We start from the raw sequence: 17,641 nt of genomic DNA on the forward strand, positions 1-17,641 counted from the left end.
AATGTTCAGCCCACTCAGAAGGAGTACTGTACATCTTTTTCAGCAAAGTGTGACTACTTTGACGTTAACACACTACGTATTAAGGTACATGATGACCAAAAGGCTGAGACAAATGTTTTTTGTTGTTGTTGTTGTTGTTGCACAGTATGTGAAATCTTATTTTAATTGGATAAACCTATATATACAACTTCATGACTAACATAGTGTAAAAGTTGATTTTTTATTGCCTGGAGAAAAAAGTAATCAATCCACATTATTCAACAAATAATCCCCAAATAATCTTTTTGAGTACACCCGCCAGCTGCAAGATAGAATCAGACCATGTTTCCGAGGTGGGGATGAACCATCTTAGTTACAGTAACTTATCAGTGCCTCCAGATTGTCGTCACAGCAACCAGTCGAAGAGTCTGCTCCTTTACAGGAAAGACCAAATTTTAGAATTTATGTATCATCTATTTGAACAGTTATATTAGCCGTTTTATCTACATATATATATATATATATATATATATATATATATACATATACATATATATACATATACATATATATACACATATACATATACATATACATATACATATATATATATATATATATATATATATATATATATATATATATATATATATATATATATATATATATATATACATGTGCGGCGCAGTGCCAGTGGTTAGCACGTCCACCTCGCAGGTCTGAGATCGATGGTTAAATCCCTGACCTTCTTCTGTGGAGTTTGCATATTTTCCCCGTCCCTACATGTGATTTTTCCGGGTACTCCGGTTTCCTCCCACGTCCCAAGCATGCATGGTAGGGTTGTTGAAGACTATAAACTCTCCCTAGTGTGAGTTTGATAGGTTGTGTGGCTCCTTGTGTCCTGCAATTGGCTGCCCACTGATTCTGGGTATAAATATTTTCTTTAAATAAAAATTGTTACTTGAATGGCATGCGTAAAGGTTCAAAGTACTATGATTTTTTTTAAAAGCTTTTAATCACTTTTGGTTTTATTGAATTTTTTTTGTATCACCAAGTACTTGCATGCATTCTATTGAGATACAAACCCTCTGCTATCGCTTGTCCTCTTGTGATGCCTTTGTTTTTTTTTTAAGAAAGTGATGACCTTTCATAAACAACGTTATTTTTTTGTACTATTTGAATAGTTATGGATCTGTGTGGGTCTTGATCATTTATTTTGGAATACCCTTTGACAGGAGACTCATTAAATTGTTGTAAAAATGTGTGAAAATGGGCCTTTAAGATTAAGTACATATTCCAAATCATTACATGTTAAGCTGGCGCAGTTTAAATTTTAGGATAGCATAACATACATTTTTGATTAAGCACGACTTAGAAGTTCTTCTGCTTACTCACAAATGTAAGCTATACCCCAAAACCTGATGCCCATGTCTGGTTGTGATTCTCCAAAGCAAGGGTGCCCAACTTCGGCCCTACATGGCCCCTATCCAGTCTGTTTTCCATGTCTCCCGCTACCTCCCGTCCTGAATCAAATAATCAGGATTGTTATCAGGCTTCTGGACAGCTTGCTGATGAGTTGATCATTTGATTCAGGTCTAAACATTTTGCCTTCTATTCTTCTACTGCATAAGTATGCTTTAATGCTAAATTCATAATAGTGGCACACCTTTTACTATTGTCTAACTTGAGTTTAGGGCGACCCTTGCCTTCCTGTAGTAGAGTAGGTAAGCACTTATACCGAAATGTTAGCATTTTCATTTGAGGTTCGAGTCCTAATGTTGACACGTAAGAGATGCTTGAAAGCATGTCTTGGACGTGGAATGCATAAGATAATAGAACGGTCCTTCACATTGTCCTTTGTCTGTGTTCTTGAATGCAGTATCTAGGCTTTTAAAGCAGCAAGAAAAAAAAGCAACCGAGTTCAAGGGCACTGTCTCTGAATGTAAACGTGGGTCGCATATATGAAGTGTGAACATATTTGCCTGCAAGGCAGTACCGTTTTGAGTGTTTAAAAAAAAGAAGAAGAAAATACAGATGTCTGGTGTGCACTTTTGTGTGTATGTGAAGCCAAATCAGAGGTAAAAAACACATTTATATTTATACATATGTATGTATGCATAATTTATAGGCCCAACTAAACACAGTATATTAGCACAAATACAAGTGACAGCGTATGTGTGTTACTAACACAAAGCCAACAGCACTGAACAAAAAATACCCTTTAATGGCAGTTTGATTCCTACTTTTCCTACTACATCTAATTAAATATTGACCACAATTAAACAAAATCATTACTACCAGTCATGTTCTTAGTCAGTCTTGTTGTCGTAAACAAATAAGTCCTTGTCATTTCAGGGAACAGCCATTGGTGAAAACACCTCCAACAACATAGAGACTGCTATTCCTCGTAAGTACGAGATTAAATGTATTCATGCATCCCTGCGGCAATCACAGTTATGAATGTCTGTGACACAGACAAATTGTTTTTTTTTTATCATAGTGACAGTATTTATGCAGCACAACTGGGGAGGTCAGCACTTTTGTCAATATAATTCACACATCATTGAACAGCATATGGGAACTTTACTAATATTCCATTTGTTCTATGAATGGAAGTTTGAGGTGCACGTCCTGTTTTTGTTGAATTCCAAATCAACTGGGTTGGTGATAACCACCCAAAAATGACTTGTGTGGATGTTTTGATATTTCTGGACCTGACTGGGTACAAAATGAAAGAGAATTATAGAAAGGATAGCACTTGAGCATAGCGTTCACATTCATATCGTACACTGCCGGAGTGCTCAGATGTTTTAATTAAAGTCTACCAAAAGAGCCGATCAGGTGAAACCTGCTCAAGCCACTTGGCCGCCTGCACCAAAGGATTACATTTGAGCGCTGCGGGATTAACGAGTTTACTGATCAATGAGTCAGATACCAGGAAAGTGCCACTGGGACAAGGTTGACATGACAAAAAGAATAAACATGGAAATGAGGCGAAAAAGCTGTTATAATAATAATAATAATAATAATAATAATAATAATAATAATAATAATAATAATAATAATAATAATAATCGGACATAGGCCCTGTCGTCATTATGAACAACACAAATAAAAAGAAATACATGTATACATGTGTGTATTTATTTCTTTTGTTATCATTATTCATATCATTTAAATAAATCTAATTCTTCAATTATACAGGCTAAGTTGACTATCCAAGTCACATTAACATCTTGGCATAATCAAGTTTGTGGGTTATAGTTCAATTTCATTGTTTACTACACTTGAAAATGATAAATTCAGTGAATTTAGCATGGACCTAACTTCCAATGGCTTCAAAACATGGTCACTGAAGGGTTTATTTCAATTGTTTATTTACTCCCACATGCTAAAAGAATGGCTTGTAGGCTAGTTGATCATTCTAAAATGCCCCTAGATGTGAGTGTAAGCATGAATGGTTGTCTGTCTCCTTGTGGGCTGCGATTGGCTGGCCAGAAAATCCGGGTGTCCCCCACCTGGTGCCCATAGTGAGGTGGAATTGGCTCCAACACCCCCCGTGGCCCATGTCAAGATAAGGGATTACAACTTTAAATTAAAGTAGTCGACTTAAAATTCTGTGTTCAGCCATTTTATCTTTCCTTCCCTGCCACAGTTCTAATATGGGGATGTCAGGAAAATCCATGACAACAAATGTCTCCCCTTTGAAATAATCCTTCTCTGGCAGCAGTCTCGGAATTTAGTCACCTCAGGCGCATTTTGTCATAATATATTTATGTACATCATGGCTATAAAGATAATTGTACTGCTATTCTCTTATATTAGTCTCTTCAATTTGTGATTTATAGTTATAACCACTACATACTGCCTTGCAGTTTTCATTTCTAACTGTATTTAAACTGATACAGTATGTATGGTCTATATTGATCCATACAGTATGTGTCTAGTCATATACAACATTGTCTATTCAATGCTTTTTCTGTTTACATCTGTACATTGAATTTTTATAGTCTGCATAGTGTAGTATGAGAAACATATCAATTTAGATTCATTATTCATGCATAATTTTCACATAACATACATAATGCATTGCTGTTGACTCAATTTACTACCTATGTTCACATCTATACTATACATCAGTGGCGGTCCGTGAATTTCCTAGTGACGCCTTCAGCTGACGGAATCAATCCAACCCTCAAAAACTATGTTATGGCTATAAAACCTCCACTGCAGCCACAGCTGCGACACATAAAAAAATAATCAATAATAACCTCATACAATTGAAATATTATTTAGGAATATAGCCATATTTTACTCACCAAAAATTATTTTTACCTGTACACAATATCCATCCTCCTTTTCTATCGCTGACGGAATCAATCCAACCCTCAAAAACTATTTTATGGCTATAAAACCTCTACTGCAGCTACAGCTGCGACACATTAAAAAAAACATCAATAATAACCTCATACAATTGAAATATTATCTAGGAATATAGCCATATTTTACTCACCAAAAATCCCTTTTACCTGTACACAATATCCATCCTCCTTTCTTTCCTCCTTCTTTTCTATCGCTGACGGAATCAATTCAACCCTCAAAAACTATTTTATGGCTATAAAACCTCTACTGCAGCAACAGCTGCGACGCATAAAAAATCATCAAAAATAACCTCATACAATTGAAATATTATTTAGGAATATAGCCATATTTTACTCACCAAAAATCCCTTTTACCTGTACACAATATCCATCCTCCTTTCTTTCCTCCTTTTCTATCGCCATCGAAGCTATTGCTGAAAGTCGAGCCTGTCCTGTCGTATTTCTGGCATACGTTTTTATTCGATTTAGTGCTGAAAATGTTCGTTCCCGGTTGTGACAGGCTTGCTTGCTTTGGAGTTGTCCGACCTTTCTTAATTATGTCCAGCTTTTTTTTCTTGAAAAGTTCGTCTCTAAAATGGCTTTGACAGTAAATCTGCAAACAAATCCATTTCTTCTCCTCCTTCAGCCATTGCGGGTTGACAAAACCGCTATTAAATCAACACAACAATATATTTGCTTGTGCAGCTCGCTCCAGATACAGTTTGGTAGGTCTGGCTAATCCACTCTATCACTAGCCAATCATAGTTGGTGAAAGCGATGACGTATCCCTACGACTGCGAGAAGGCAATGACGTATCCCTACGCCTGCGAGAAGGCCTTGGTGTCACCAAATCGAATTCTGATTGGTTAAAGCAACAGTCTTATCGACGCTTGTTTAATGCAGCAGAGCCTGCAGAACTGATTGTGAAGGCCTTGAGGCAGTCTTTTGACCCTGGCAACAAATAATGGCTGAAATGTGATCGGTTAAATGCTTCAATATGAAAACACACATCTGGAAGCAGGGGGAAAGCAACGAAAGGAAGTTAACAGACAATTTGGAATTATTTAATAAGTATTCATGGACAAAATATAATTAACATCAGTCTGTGATTCAGATATTTCTTAGGCCAGCAGAGAAGGCCTTGAAGGCCCTGACAGCACACCACTGCTATACATGTATACAAATTTTGTCTTCCAAGCCCCATGCTTGGTTTGATCCTAAGGCCTGGCCATGTCAAAGTGTCCTTGAGCAAGACGCCTGAAAAGGCAAGAAATAATTTTTGGGGATGAACGGAAAATGAATGAATGAATGAGTGTGATCATTAGCGAGGAATTATACTGTTTAAGTGCTTTGAGTACTTTGAAGGTAACAAACCAGTATGCATGTAAAAACCCATTTACTTATTAATATTGATATCTCCATAAAGCATACAGCATTTATTACTCATATAGGCGGTGTAAGGTTACCGTGCGCTCATTCCGTGGTACATTAAGAAAAAACATGTACATTGTAGTACTTGGGGGTTCCGGAACAACACATGAAATTCAGATGCCTCACATACAGTACATGTAGACATGGTGTCCTAAAATCTATTTTTTTTTGTTTCTAATCTTCACCACTTTCCTGCTGTGAGTGGTGGAGCGGAGTACTGATTGCAAAATACCAATGGAGAAAGACAAATCCAGAGATATTGTGCCGTTTATGGTCCCGATTCAAGCAATCATTGCTGCCATTTCAACAAGTCAGATATAAATACGTGACCGGAATATTCTCAACTTTATGACGAGTGACTGGGAAATTCAATCAGAGGAGGTTTTGAAGGTCAAAATTTTGCATCATTGCATCATTTAGGATACAAGCGATCTAGGTTGTTTATGTTTGTGTTCTTGTAGGAGTATAAATTGGTTGCACATCCCAGCATGTGTTACTTTCAATAGCTGACCCAGAGAGCTTACAAAATGTCATAGTTTTCATTTAAAATGCATCATTATAGTGTAGCTCAAAGAAAATTACGACACTTCCAGACATTTCGGGAATTTATGGCAATCCTTGTTCAGTCTGGCATTTCTAACTTTTTAAAATGTGCTGGTTAAAAACTTGCACTATATATTGTTTGCATCGTTTTAGGATTATGCCACAATCTATATTTTATTTATGTTATTTTCAAAGTTTTCATATTTTTTATTTTATTTTTATTTATGTATTTTATTTTAAATCTCATTATGTATACTTGTAAAATGACAATAAAAGCATTTAATTCAATTCAATTCATTTCAATTCAATTCAATTAAATTGTTGGTAGTGTTTGCAATTAAATTTTGTTTTTGGCAAATACCGTATGGTTATTAGGTCCTGACATGGTTGCATTTTTCAGCACTGACAGACATCGGAAAGGAAGGCTACAATTAAAATATTGTAGCTTTCAAATGAAGACAACCTTTTTGTGACATTCTGAAATCATTGACCTTCAAATACGGTCAGCAGAGATTGCACCCTTGCAATCGGAACATAACATGACTAATGATTACATAGCCATAGCAGCCAACTTTTGTCTTAGTACTTTATATATATATATATATATATATATATATATATATATATATATATATATATGTCACAACTTTTTTTGCTTTATTGTAGGTATATTTAATCTCAAAAAAGAAAAATCCCAGTAGCATCTAACAGGGCAGTTTCTTTAATTTTGCTACGAAAGATGCCTAAGCATTTCTGAGCCCCGCTGTTTTCTGTCTTTTATCATCTTTCATCCTCCGTAAAATACTTTCTTAGAAATGCTTTTAAAATCATAAGGGTTTATGTGTTCATGCTTATTATATCTATGTAACTGTCTGACAACCAGTGCAGGATGTAATCCATCTCTTTACCATAGTTAGGTGGGATAGGCTCCAGCAGAGCTGCGAACCTTGTAAGGATAAGCAATACATGGTGAGTGGATATCTCTGTGGTTACAAACTTTGAAAATTTTCATTTGGTCTGATTTACCCCCAAAACAACCATTAGAGAAAGCATAATACCCCCATTTTCATTTCCACAAATATTTTAGCTTTTAATGGAATGAAAATGGAGAGGCCTTTATTTCACTTTTATCTCCACCATAGGGCTTGACATGTCATCACATTGTTCAATTTCCACACACATTTATACTGCAGTAGGCACCGCTGCTTCATTGGCCAATGGAATGAATTTCACATCATAGGTCAATCACCATTTAGGTGGATATAAAAAAGATGTATCCAATGCCTCTGCACTATAAACATCCCCCCCACACACACACACACACATCTGATCAAGACGTCATCAACGATTGAAATACGTCACAAATATAAAAAAATAAAACAAATAAAAATAACAACATGCAGTAATGAGCAATGCATTTTTTGCTGCTTGTTACCATATGAGAAGCTATAAGGTTGAAAAAATGTTGACTTTCAGTATCATTAAATCTACAAAATCTTCAATGGACCGTATTTATTTTCACAACACGTGTTACACATACCTATGTTTGTACAATTTTAACAGGAACAAAAAAAAATTCTGAGTAACAAAAAATTCTGAATTGGGCATCATGCCCTGCGGTATGAATGTACCTTAGACAGTTGCCAGTTGTAATCGGGATCAAAGATATTCATTTAAAAGGGAAAGCAAATTACACTGAATGATTCATCAGTTAAAATGGTTCATTCATCTTCCTTTCCACTTATCCTTATAAGGATTGTGGGAGTAATGGAGGCTATGCCAGTTAACTTCAGGTATAGTGAGTAAGTTACCCGGAGAAACCCTACACTGACACGGGGAGGACATGTAAACTCAACACAGGAAAGCCGGTGGCTAGGATTGTAACCTTTAGATCTCAGAACTGTGATATAAATGGGCTAAGCATTGTATCACCCTGTAGCTAGTCAGTTAAAAATAATTAATCCATCTCAGGTAGAAAAGATAATTTGTTTCCTTGCTGCTACATGGCTTCTGCATACTAAAGAAACACATTTTGCAAAGATAGAAAATAAAGTTGTAAAAAGAAAATGTGTTTGCAATGAGACTATGCATACTATGGATTTGTCTTATTTTGAAAAAGAAACTTTCAAAATGTTTATTGCTTTCTCTGAGTGGTGGTGAATTGCTGGGGGAGGACATACATAAATATAGAAATGGTTAATTTCAGTTTTTTGAAATCCTGAGTGTTGCTACACTGGCCAAACAAGTATTCAAAGAGCAAAAAAAGAACATGTTATTACGTAGGAAAAGGTCAATGTTTATTGGCTTTCAAACCACATCAATTGCAGAGGACCCTTTGATGGCTTGCCTTTCTTTCCCCCCCCCTGCTATTTCATGACAAAGGAGAGGAAGATTACTATCCGGTTGGTTTTCATGTCATGGTGGCAGTGAGTTAGTAGGCAGGCTATTGGTCTACCTTTTTGAAACGTGACCAGACATTTTGTCGCCGGACGCTTCGTCCCCGGACGCTTCGTCGACGGACAATTCGTCGCCGGACTCGCGAACAATTGTTTTCAAAATAAAAGGAACTAAATAAAATGATTTTATTAAACACAGATGGGAGTTTTTATTTTTCTTTATTAAAGAAAACAAAACAGCAAAAACTCGCTCGACAACACAAACATTAACATTTGGGCGTGTGCAAGTACTAAATGTGCTCGTTTCTAAACGAAACGGTTCATACGTTGAGCGCTCCACCTTTGGGAAGACTCCAAAAAGAATCAACGAGACATAACAAGTCAGATGTCAAACTTTTCTTTACTCTATTTATAAACTTTATTTTTCTTTAAATCGTTGCGGGCTAAGGGATAGTGGTTAAGGTTAGTGGTTAGAATTAGGGGATAGTGGTTAAGGTTAGGCAAACTGTCCGGCGACAAAGCGTCCGTTCGACGAAGCGTCCGGGGACGAAGTGTCCGGGGACGAAGCGTTCGGGGATGAAGCGTCCGGCGACGAAGTGTCCATCGACGAAATGTCCAGGTAGCTTTTGAAATTGTTAGAAATTGTGACATAGGTAGTCGGTGTGGTGTAAAAAAAAACATACGTACCACCTTTTAAGTTTTTTTTTGTGATTGCTTGTCAGTTAAAAGAAATAAAACAAGATTGATTTGTTTGTTTGTTCATTCATCTTCCATGCCCTGCATCTTCAAAAGTGTTCCCGGCGTTGCTGGAGCCTAACCCAGATGACCTTGGGCGAAAGGCAGACTACACCCTAGTCTGGTCGCCAGTCAGCCGTGGGGCACATTTGTTTGTTTGCTGATGTAATTGCGTCGACCATTGTTGTGTCTATTTTATAAGAGTTCGAAATATCTTATTTTACAATTAGGGGTCTCAATACTAAAACTTGTGTGGCGCCATTTTAGCATTTGTCTGCTACAGACTTCTGGTTTAGACAGAACAACAAGAATTGTAAGCAGTGTGTAGACAAAGTTGAACTTGAAAATCAAACCAGAGGAACCCACAGAATCTCCATAAAGGCACTACAGAGGCAAGTTGCAGGGATTTTTGTGTTGTGTGTGTGGTTGTGTAAAATATTGGTGGTGTCAAAATACATAGTAGTTGGAGTGGAATGTTCTGATCTGATTCTGATGTTCCGCAACGAACAGCAGGCAATGAGTCAAGGACGTGCCTGCTGGTTTAAACTTGAAGAATCCACCGGAAAGATTGTATGTTTTGATTTTATAACTTTGTTGATAAGAAACCTACTGAAGAACATCCTCTGCCGCAGGGGTCTCAAACTTGCGGCCCGCGGGCCAACTGCGGCCCTCGGGACGATAATTTGCGGCCCCCGTCTTAATATGAAAGATCGATTTTTTTTTATTTTTTATTTTTTTTATTTTTATTTTTTTATTATTTTATTTTTTTTTTATTTTTTTTTTACCCCTTTCCCCATGACGGCGCCGTTTAAGTGGCAGCCAGTGGCAGTAGCTCTGTCCACTCATGTTTTTCTTGTTTTACAGCATGTTTTACATGAAAAATTAGAGGGAACATTGACATGCACCTGCTTGTGGCAGGTGTGATACTGGTGTGCCGATAGCGAGCAATGATGATGTCGTGACCGGATGATTCGCCTAAAGACGTTTCGCCGACGGACGTTTGACAAACGGACAGGTCGTACTAGTATTTGTTAGTTTAATGATTAAATACAAATACTAGTATTTGTATTTAATCATTAAACGCTGTTTTCAGCTGGATTTGACCGAATTTGAGAGCATTTTGAGCCGTTTGGCGAATGGACGTCTATAGACGTTTTTTTGTCTCCATCGCGATATCATCCAGTATTTGTATTTAATCATTAAATGCTGTTTTAGGATGGATTTGACCCGATTGCTGTCATTTTACGGCTCGGTTCTGCTACATCTGCCTGCCCAAGAGTGCTTATTCCCGGACTGCCATGCCCGCCCAAGAGTGCTTATTCCCGGGCTGCCATTGATGGTAGACGAACATTGATTTTTACTATAATTTGGACAACACCGGCGGCGGGCCGGATTAAAAATCCTAACGGGCCGTATATGGCCCGCGGGCCGAGGTTGAAAAACTTGTACACACACGATCCGGCGGGGCGAGCGTTCGAATCCCGTTTCGGCGAAACCTCCGTTCGGCCGAATGAACGTTCGGTGGAACGTCCATTCGGCGACCTGCCCGTCTGTCAAACGTCCGTCGGCGAAACGTCTTTAGGCGAATCATCCGAGTACCGATGATGTCGCTCACACTGGTACTCAGTGCGCTCAGGGAGGTTGTCTTTCTGCTCAGACCAACAAAAAAATAGAGGGAACTTTGGTTCGGAGCTGAATGAACCAATCACGGTGAGGTATACGGCTCTGGAGGGCGGGACATCGGCCGGGCTGTCCAGTGCCTCGCTCGCTCACTCATTCATTTCTCCAATCAGCTGGGCGGAGGAGAAGCCGTGAGGCCGATCACTCCGCTCGGCGCGCACACTCCTCCGCTGCTCTCAGCATAGAACTTAATGAGGCGCTATGATCCGTGATCCAGCCTGTGTCAGTGTCTGTAGCCATCTCCGCGATTGAAACGGAGAGCGAAAGTGCACATGCGCCACAAATTCATCTTTAAGTTAATTTATTTAATTCATTATTTTTTGTTAAAAAATAAAGATATTTGATAACGTTGGAATGTTTTATCAGTGCTTTTCTTGTGGAAATCCTGATGCGGCCCAGTCTCACCCAGACTCGGCCTCTAGCGGCCCCCAGGTAAATTGAGTTCGAGACCCCTGCTCTGCCGGAACTTTGGTTTCAATGCTTAGGTAATCTTTTTTTTCCTTTTTTTCCCCCAATAACTTAGGTCTGGATATGTTGTCATTGTGCCCTATATTAATGGAATTTGTGGTTTGTCTTCATTTTTTTCACTTTGATTTCAACAATCTTGTCATTTGGAGAAAAGTCATGTTCTATTATTGTAGTGGCCCAAACTTTGATGACTCTAATGAAGTTGAGACTAAACTTTGTGTCAGGAGATTCAGCTTACCGCTTTCCATTTGTGCACATCAGCTAGTAAAGTAATCGCTTATTGGACTGACACCTTGAGTGAGCTGTTTGAGCCCACAATCTGCTGGCTACCATAATTGTGAATCCTTTGAACTTGCCACCCACATTTAGAAACTACCCTCACAACACGTGTATTATTGATTCTGCAGAGACCACAATTCAGAAAGCTACAAACTTCCACTCGCGCAGTTCCTCTTCTAGTCATTATAAAAGTGCAGACACTTTAAAATATCTTGTTGTTTCCCAAGGGTCTAAAGATAGAAAGTAGCCTTTGGCTATAATCTTACATATTTACACTTATATGTTCATTTATATGTATTGTCCCTTCATTAAATAAATCAAAACTCAAGTCAAACTAAAGAAGTGATGCGCACAAGAGTTGCCAATGTACATATACAGTTTTGGTCAAAAGTTTACATACACTTGTGAAGAACATAATGTCATGGCTCTCTTGAGTTTCCAGTTACAGTGGTACCTCGTCATACGACCGTTCGTCATACGGAATGCTCGTCTTACGGGGGAAATTTCGATCGAATAATTCGCCCGTGATGCGGTCAAAGTTTCGTGATGCGACCAAGCCAGGTTGCCATGGCATTTTTTTTGGCATATCTTTCGTGTATAACAATATTTACGAGCACCGGATGAGCTATTCAGACCAGGAAACGCACAACGCGCATGCGCGGTGAAAAGAGGGCTTTCTGGGTAATGAAGTATACTCGTGCGCACAACGCCGACAGGCAATGGCACTAGGCGCCGTTCGAGGGGATGCGAACACAGATGCTACAAGCTAAAAGGAGCCGCTAGCCAGCGCCCCCGAAGCTCCCATGCGAATCCAACAAAACCACCCAGAGCTGCCACCCAGGAACGTGGCGCCCTACGTTTTTCATCCAGCCGGAGATATTCGCACTGCCCCACACCTCCGGCTACCCCCTGGATGAACTAATCCGCGTTCCAGTGACAGCTCTAGCGCTGCTGAGGGTAATCCTCAAGCGCCTGAGGTGGCCCAACAACAACAACAACATGAGCAGCGGCGCGATCGCTGATAAAAGACTGCTGCTCGTTGGCAAGTGGTCGTGCGTTATTCGATTGTGAGGACATTTGTGTGCATCATTTTCGGAATATTTTGAAGGGAATAGTACGACAGCAAACAGCCCATCGATAGCGAACGTGAGGGTGGAGTGTTTGTTCCGTTTACGAGTGCGTTGTGTGGAAGAAAAAAAACGAAGCCCCCCGCCCCTTTTGTGCCCCTCTCCCCTCGGCGAAATCTGCCCAATTTTAGTTAGATTAAACACTTTATTTCTATTAAACCACTCGTTATTTATTACTTTGTCAATATATGGCGAATTATAAGAAATAAAACTTTTTTTTCAATCCAATATCCTGTTTCTGGTTTTTTTTTCAGAGAGTTGGAACGAATTAATTTGTTTCCCATTCATTTCAATGGGAAACTTTACCTCGAGTTACAAGTAACTTGTCATACGAGCTCAGTCACGGAACGGATTAAGCTCGTATCTCGAGGTACCACTGTATTTCTACAACACTGATTTTTCTCTGATAGAGTGATTGGAACAGATACTTCTTTGTCACAAAAAACATTCATGAAGTTTGTTTCTTTTATGACTTTATTATGGGTTAACAGAAAAAAGTGATCAAATCTGCAGGGTCAAAAATATACATACAGCAACACGAATTAGCAATTTTGGTGACTTAGAAAGTTGTCAGTGAAATGAGCTTCAGGTGCCAAGTGTATGTAAACTTTTGACCACAACTGTATACATGTTGAACAGGGTATCCAAATGCTGAAAGTGTTCAATATACTGTCTCAAACGAGACGACAGGAAAAGACTGCAGCCTATGTTAACATCAAATGTCAACTGATATGCCATCCACCTGAGTAAGTGACCAATTTGAGGTGAAATTATAAATGAAATTAGTTTCTTAATGCTAAGTACTGCAACGAATATTGTTGTCATTGTTTGAAAGGAGAGCACCGTTGTGTGAATGCAAATCTGGGTGTTTTCTGTTGATTTGGTCTTGTAAATGGGCTCTACATTGCTCTAACACTACTTGGTGTGAAGGAGATTCTGCATCCCCAACACTCCTGCACTCCATGTGGCAGAAATCAACAAATGGAAAGTATAGTACAAAGCAATGGCTAAAACTGCTTTTTGGAGTTGCAATAATTAAGAGATTTTTTTCGAACACTTAAATGGTCTGTAGCTTCAGTATAACATTGTGTTCCTGTCACATAAAAAGTAGCTTTGTACATTTTCAGACTTGACAATAGATGGAGACAATCTATTATCAGGTTTTTATCTCTTTTGTTACCTGCAACCCGTTTACACAATTTTCACAGTTTTGAGTGTTCGATGGACCACCATGCACCATTTTGGCACATGAAAAGACTCAATTGCTTTAGACTGTGAGGCAGATGTGCTAACCGCAGGTTTCACTCAGCCTCCCACTATCTGGCTAATTTGGTTTAGATGTGGGGGGGGGGGGGGGGGTAGTGGGGTATTTGTGTCTATCACTTGAAAGAGGTTTCTTGTGGTAGAATTTTGTATAAACTAACATAGCACTTGCAGCACGTGCAAAGATCAATATACTTCAGAGAGTGAAGTTTGTGTGTCATTAATTTTCACTAAAAAGACAAGAGTCACCACGCCATATAATTCAAGGCATTCTCCAATTGGGAATTTTACCATAGGAGATATTCACATGTTAGTTGTATTTAATGAAATATTTTCTCACCTGAAAAGACAAGAATCACAATGCAACCAGGCCATATCACTCAAGTAATTTTCTAACTAGGACCCACACGTTCTTCCTGTAATACCCGTGTAGGTTGCCCATTGTTAGAATAGTTGTGGACACCTTTAACATTTATTACTTCCTTCTTCTACTTTTTCTCTTTGTTGGTCATCAGATAGGATAGGATTATCTCTACTAAACCAGCCTTTCTGGTCCGGGTCTTTGAAGTTATTTTGCTCCCTTGCCCCCTTCCTTATCTCTTAGTCTTGAATAATGTGGGGAAACTTGGTGCTTGGATAGCAATCCTGGAGCTTGGGTCCAGTGCTTAAGCTTCTCTCCAAAAAAAAAGCCATTCCTCGTCAGTGTGGTTTTTTTCGATTAAACCTAGCACACTTGTATTTTCCTGCCTAAAACGGCTATTTACTTAGACTCGTTCTTATACATGGCCATTTGTACATATCAGAAAAATAAATAAAATTTAAATGTGAGGTGTTCGATAAAGTAATATCACACACTTAACACATTCAACTATCCGTTTTCAATGTAAATATGCTATTTGAGGGATCATGACAGTAATGCTGTCTGAGCGTTTGTTGTAAAAGATGTGACTACATTTTTGACTATTTTCCTTTCTTCACTCAGTCTTGATTTTCTTTTTTGCAAAGCAAATGACTTTAAGAGACAGTTTGTGTCATCTCACCAGGGACTCAAAAACCAGCAGTGTAGGGCCCAGAAAAGGTGCCCCCCACCGCATGAATTTTAGGCATTAGCTGTGAATATTTAGAAATTGTTTGTGAAGCAGCTTGTTCGATAAAAAGTACTGCCTGTGTTGGTCCTTGCAGTACCCAGAGAGAAGGCAAGAGAACAAATATTTGGGGATATAGTGTTTTCCAAAAATATTTGCATATTATGCACTGAACTTCTAACTTACACAACATCTTTTTCAACTCCAAATGACGATGATGAAATATTACTAGAAGTTGTAATTGTACACAAAAGTGGGTGAACTCTTCCTTCATTGTAATTACTACATCAGAGTTGAAAATTAATCTATTCATTCATCTTCCATAACACGCATCCTCGTAAGGGTTTAAGGCAGGGGTCTCGAACTCAATTTACCTGGGGGCCGCTAGAGGCCGAGTCTGGGTGAGACTGGGCCGCATCAGGATTTCCACAAGAAAAGCACTGATAAAACATTCCAACGTTATCAAATATCTTTATTTTTTAACAAAAAATAATGAATTAAATAAATTAACTTAAAGATGAATTTGTGGCGCATGTGCACTTTCGCTCTCCGTTTCAATCGCGGAGATGGCTACAGACACTGACACAGGCTGGATCACGGATCATAGCGCCTCATTAAGTTCTATGCTGAGAGCAGCGGAGGAGTGTGCGCGCCGAGCGGAGTGATCGGCCTCACGGCTTCTCCTCCGCCCAGCTGATTGGAGAAATGAATGAGTGAGCGAGCGAGGCACTGGACAGCCCGGCCGATGTCCCGCCCTCCAGAGCCGTATACCTCACCGTGATTGGTTCATTCAGCTCCGAACCAAAGTTCCCTCTATTTTTTTGTTGGTCTGAGCAGAAAGACAACCTCCCTGAGCGCACTGAGTACCAGTGTGAGCGACATCATCGGTACTCGGATGATTCGCCTAAAGACGTTTCGCCGACGGACGTTTGACAGACGGGCAGGTCGCCGAATGGACGTTCCACCGAACGTTCATTCGGCCGAACGGAGGTTTCGCCGAAACGGGATTCGAACGCTCGCCCCGCCGGATCGTGTGTGTACAAGTTTTTCAACCTCGGCCCGCGGGCCATATACGGCCCGTTAGGATTTTTAATCCGGCCCGCCGCCGGTGTTGTCCAAATTATAGTAAAAATCAATGTTCGTCTACCATCAATGGCAGCCCGGGAATAAGCACTCTTGGGCGGGCATGGCAGTCCGGGAATAAGCACTCTTGGGCAGGCAGATGTAGCAGAACCGAGCCGTAAAATGACAGCAATCGGGTCAAATCCATCCTAAAACAGCATTTAATGATTAAATACAAATACTGGATGATATCGCGATGGAGACAAAAAAACGTCTATAGACGTCCATTCGCCAAACGGCTCAAAATGCTCTCAAATTCGGTCAAATCCAGCTGAAAACAGCGTTTAATGATTAAATACAAATACTAGTATTTGTATTTAATCATTAAACTAACAAATACTAGTACGACCTGTCCGTTTGTCAAACGTCCGTCGGCGAAACGTCTTTAGGCGAATCATCCGGTCACGACATCATCATTGCTCGCTATCGGCACACCAGTATCACACCTGCCACAAGCAGGTGCATGTCAATGTTCCCTCTAATTTTTCATGTAAAACATGCTGTAAAACAAGAAAAACATGAGTGGACAGAGCTACTGCCACTGGCTGCCACTTAAACGGCGCCGTCATGGGGAAAGGGGTAAAAAAAAAATAAAAAAAAAATAAAATAATAAAAAAAAAAAAATAAAAAAAATAAAAAATAAAAAAAAATCGATCTTTCATATTAAGACGGGGGCCGCAAATTATCGTCCCGAGGGCCGCAGTTGGCCCGCGGGCCGCAAGTTTGAGACCCCTGGTTTAAGGGATGCTAGAGACTGTCCGAGCTGACCTTGGGCGAAAGACAGACTAAACACTAGAATGGTCGCCAGTCAGTCTGTCGGGCACACAGGACGACAGGAAACTCACAATTATACCACCACCAACGGGAATCGAGCCCGCACCTGCCCACACCAAAGTAAGGCAGATGAATTACTACAACATTAGGCAGCACAAAATTCATCTAAAGATGGAATAAAAACCTTAAAAGCAACATGCATCTACGACAGGGGTCTCGAACTCAATTTACCTGGGGGCCGCTAGAGGCCGAGTCTGGGTGAGACTGGGCCGCATCAGGATTTCCACAAGAAAAGCACTGATAAAACTTTCCAACGTTATCAAATATCTTTATTTTTTAACAAAAAATAATGAATTAAATAAATTAACTTAAAGATGAATAAAAAATAAATCAATCAG

At 39.4% G+C, this 17,641-nt stretch overlaps 1 protein-coding gene across 1 annotated transcript in view; it reads right to left on the reverse strand.

The window, feature by feature from the left end:
* Positions 1-299: 299 nt before the first annotated feature.
* tmem81 (transmembrane protein 81) overlaps positions 300-17,641 on the reverse strand; it is a 33,773-nt gene continuing 16,431 nt past the window's right edge. Inside the window, exon 6 of the mRNA XM_077608343.1 lies at positions 300-413. The gene's annotated coding sequence lies outside the window, so the exon portion shown is untranslated. The remainder of the gene's footprint in view (positions 414-17,641) is intronic.

The sequence above is a fragment of the Stigmatopora argus genome, chromosome 1 (genome assembly GCF_051989625.1).
Source record: "Stigmatopora argus isolate UIUO_Sarg chromosome 1, RoL_Sarg_1.0, whole genome shotgun sequence".
Taxonomy (NCBI): domain Eukaryota; kingdom Metazoa; phylum Chordata; class Actinopteri; order Syngnathiformes; family Syngnathidae; genus Stigmatopora; species Stigmatopora argus.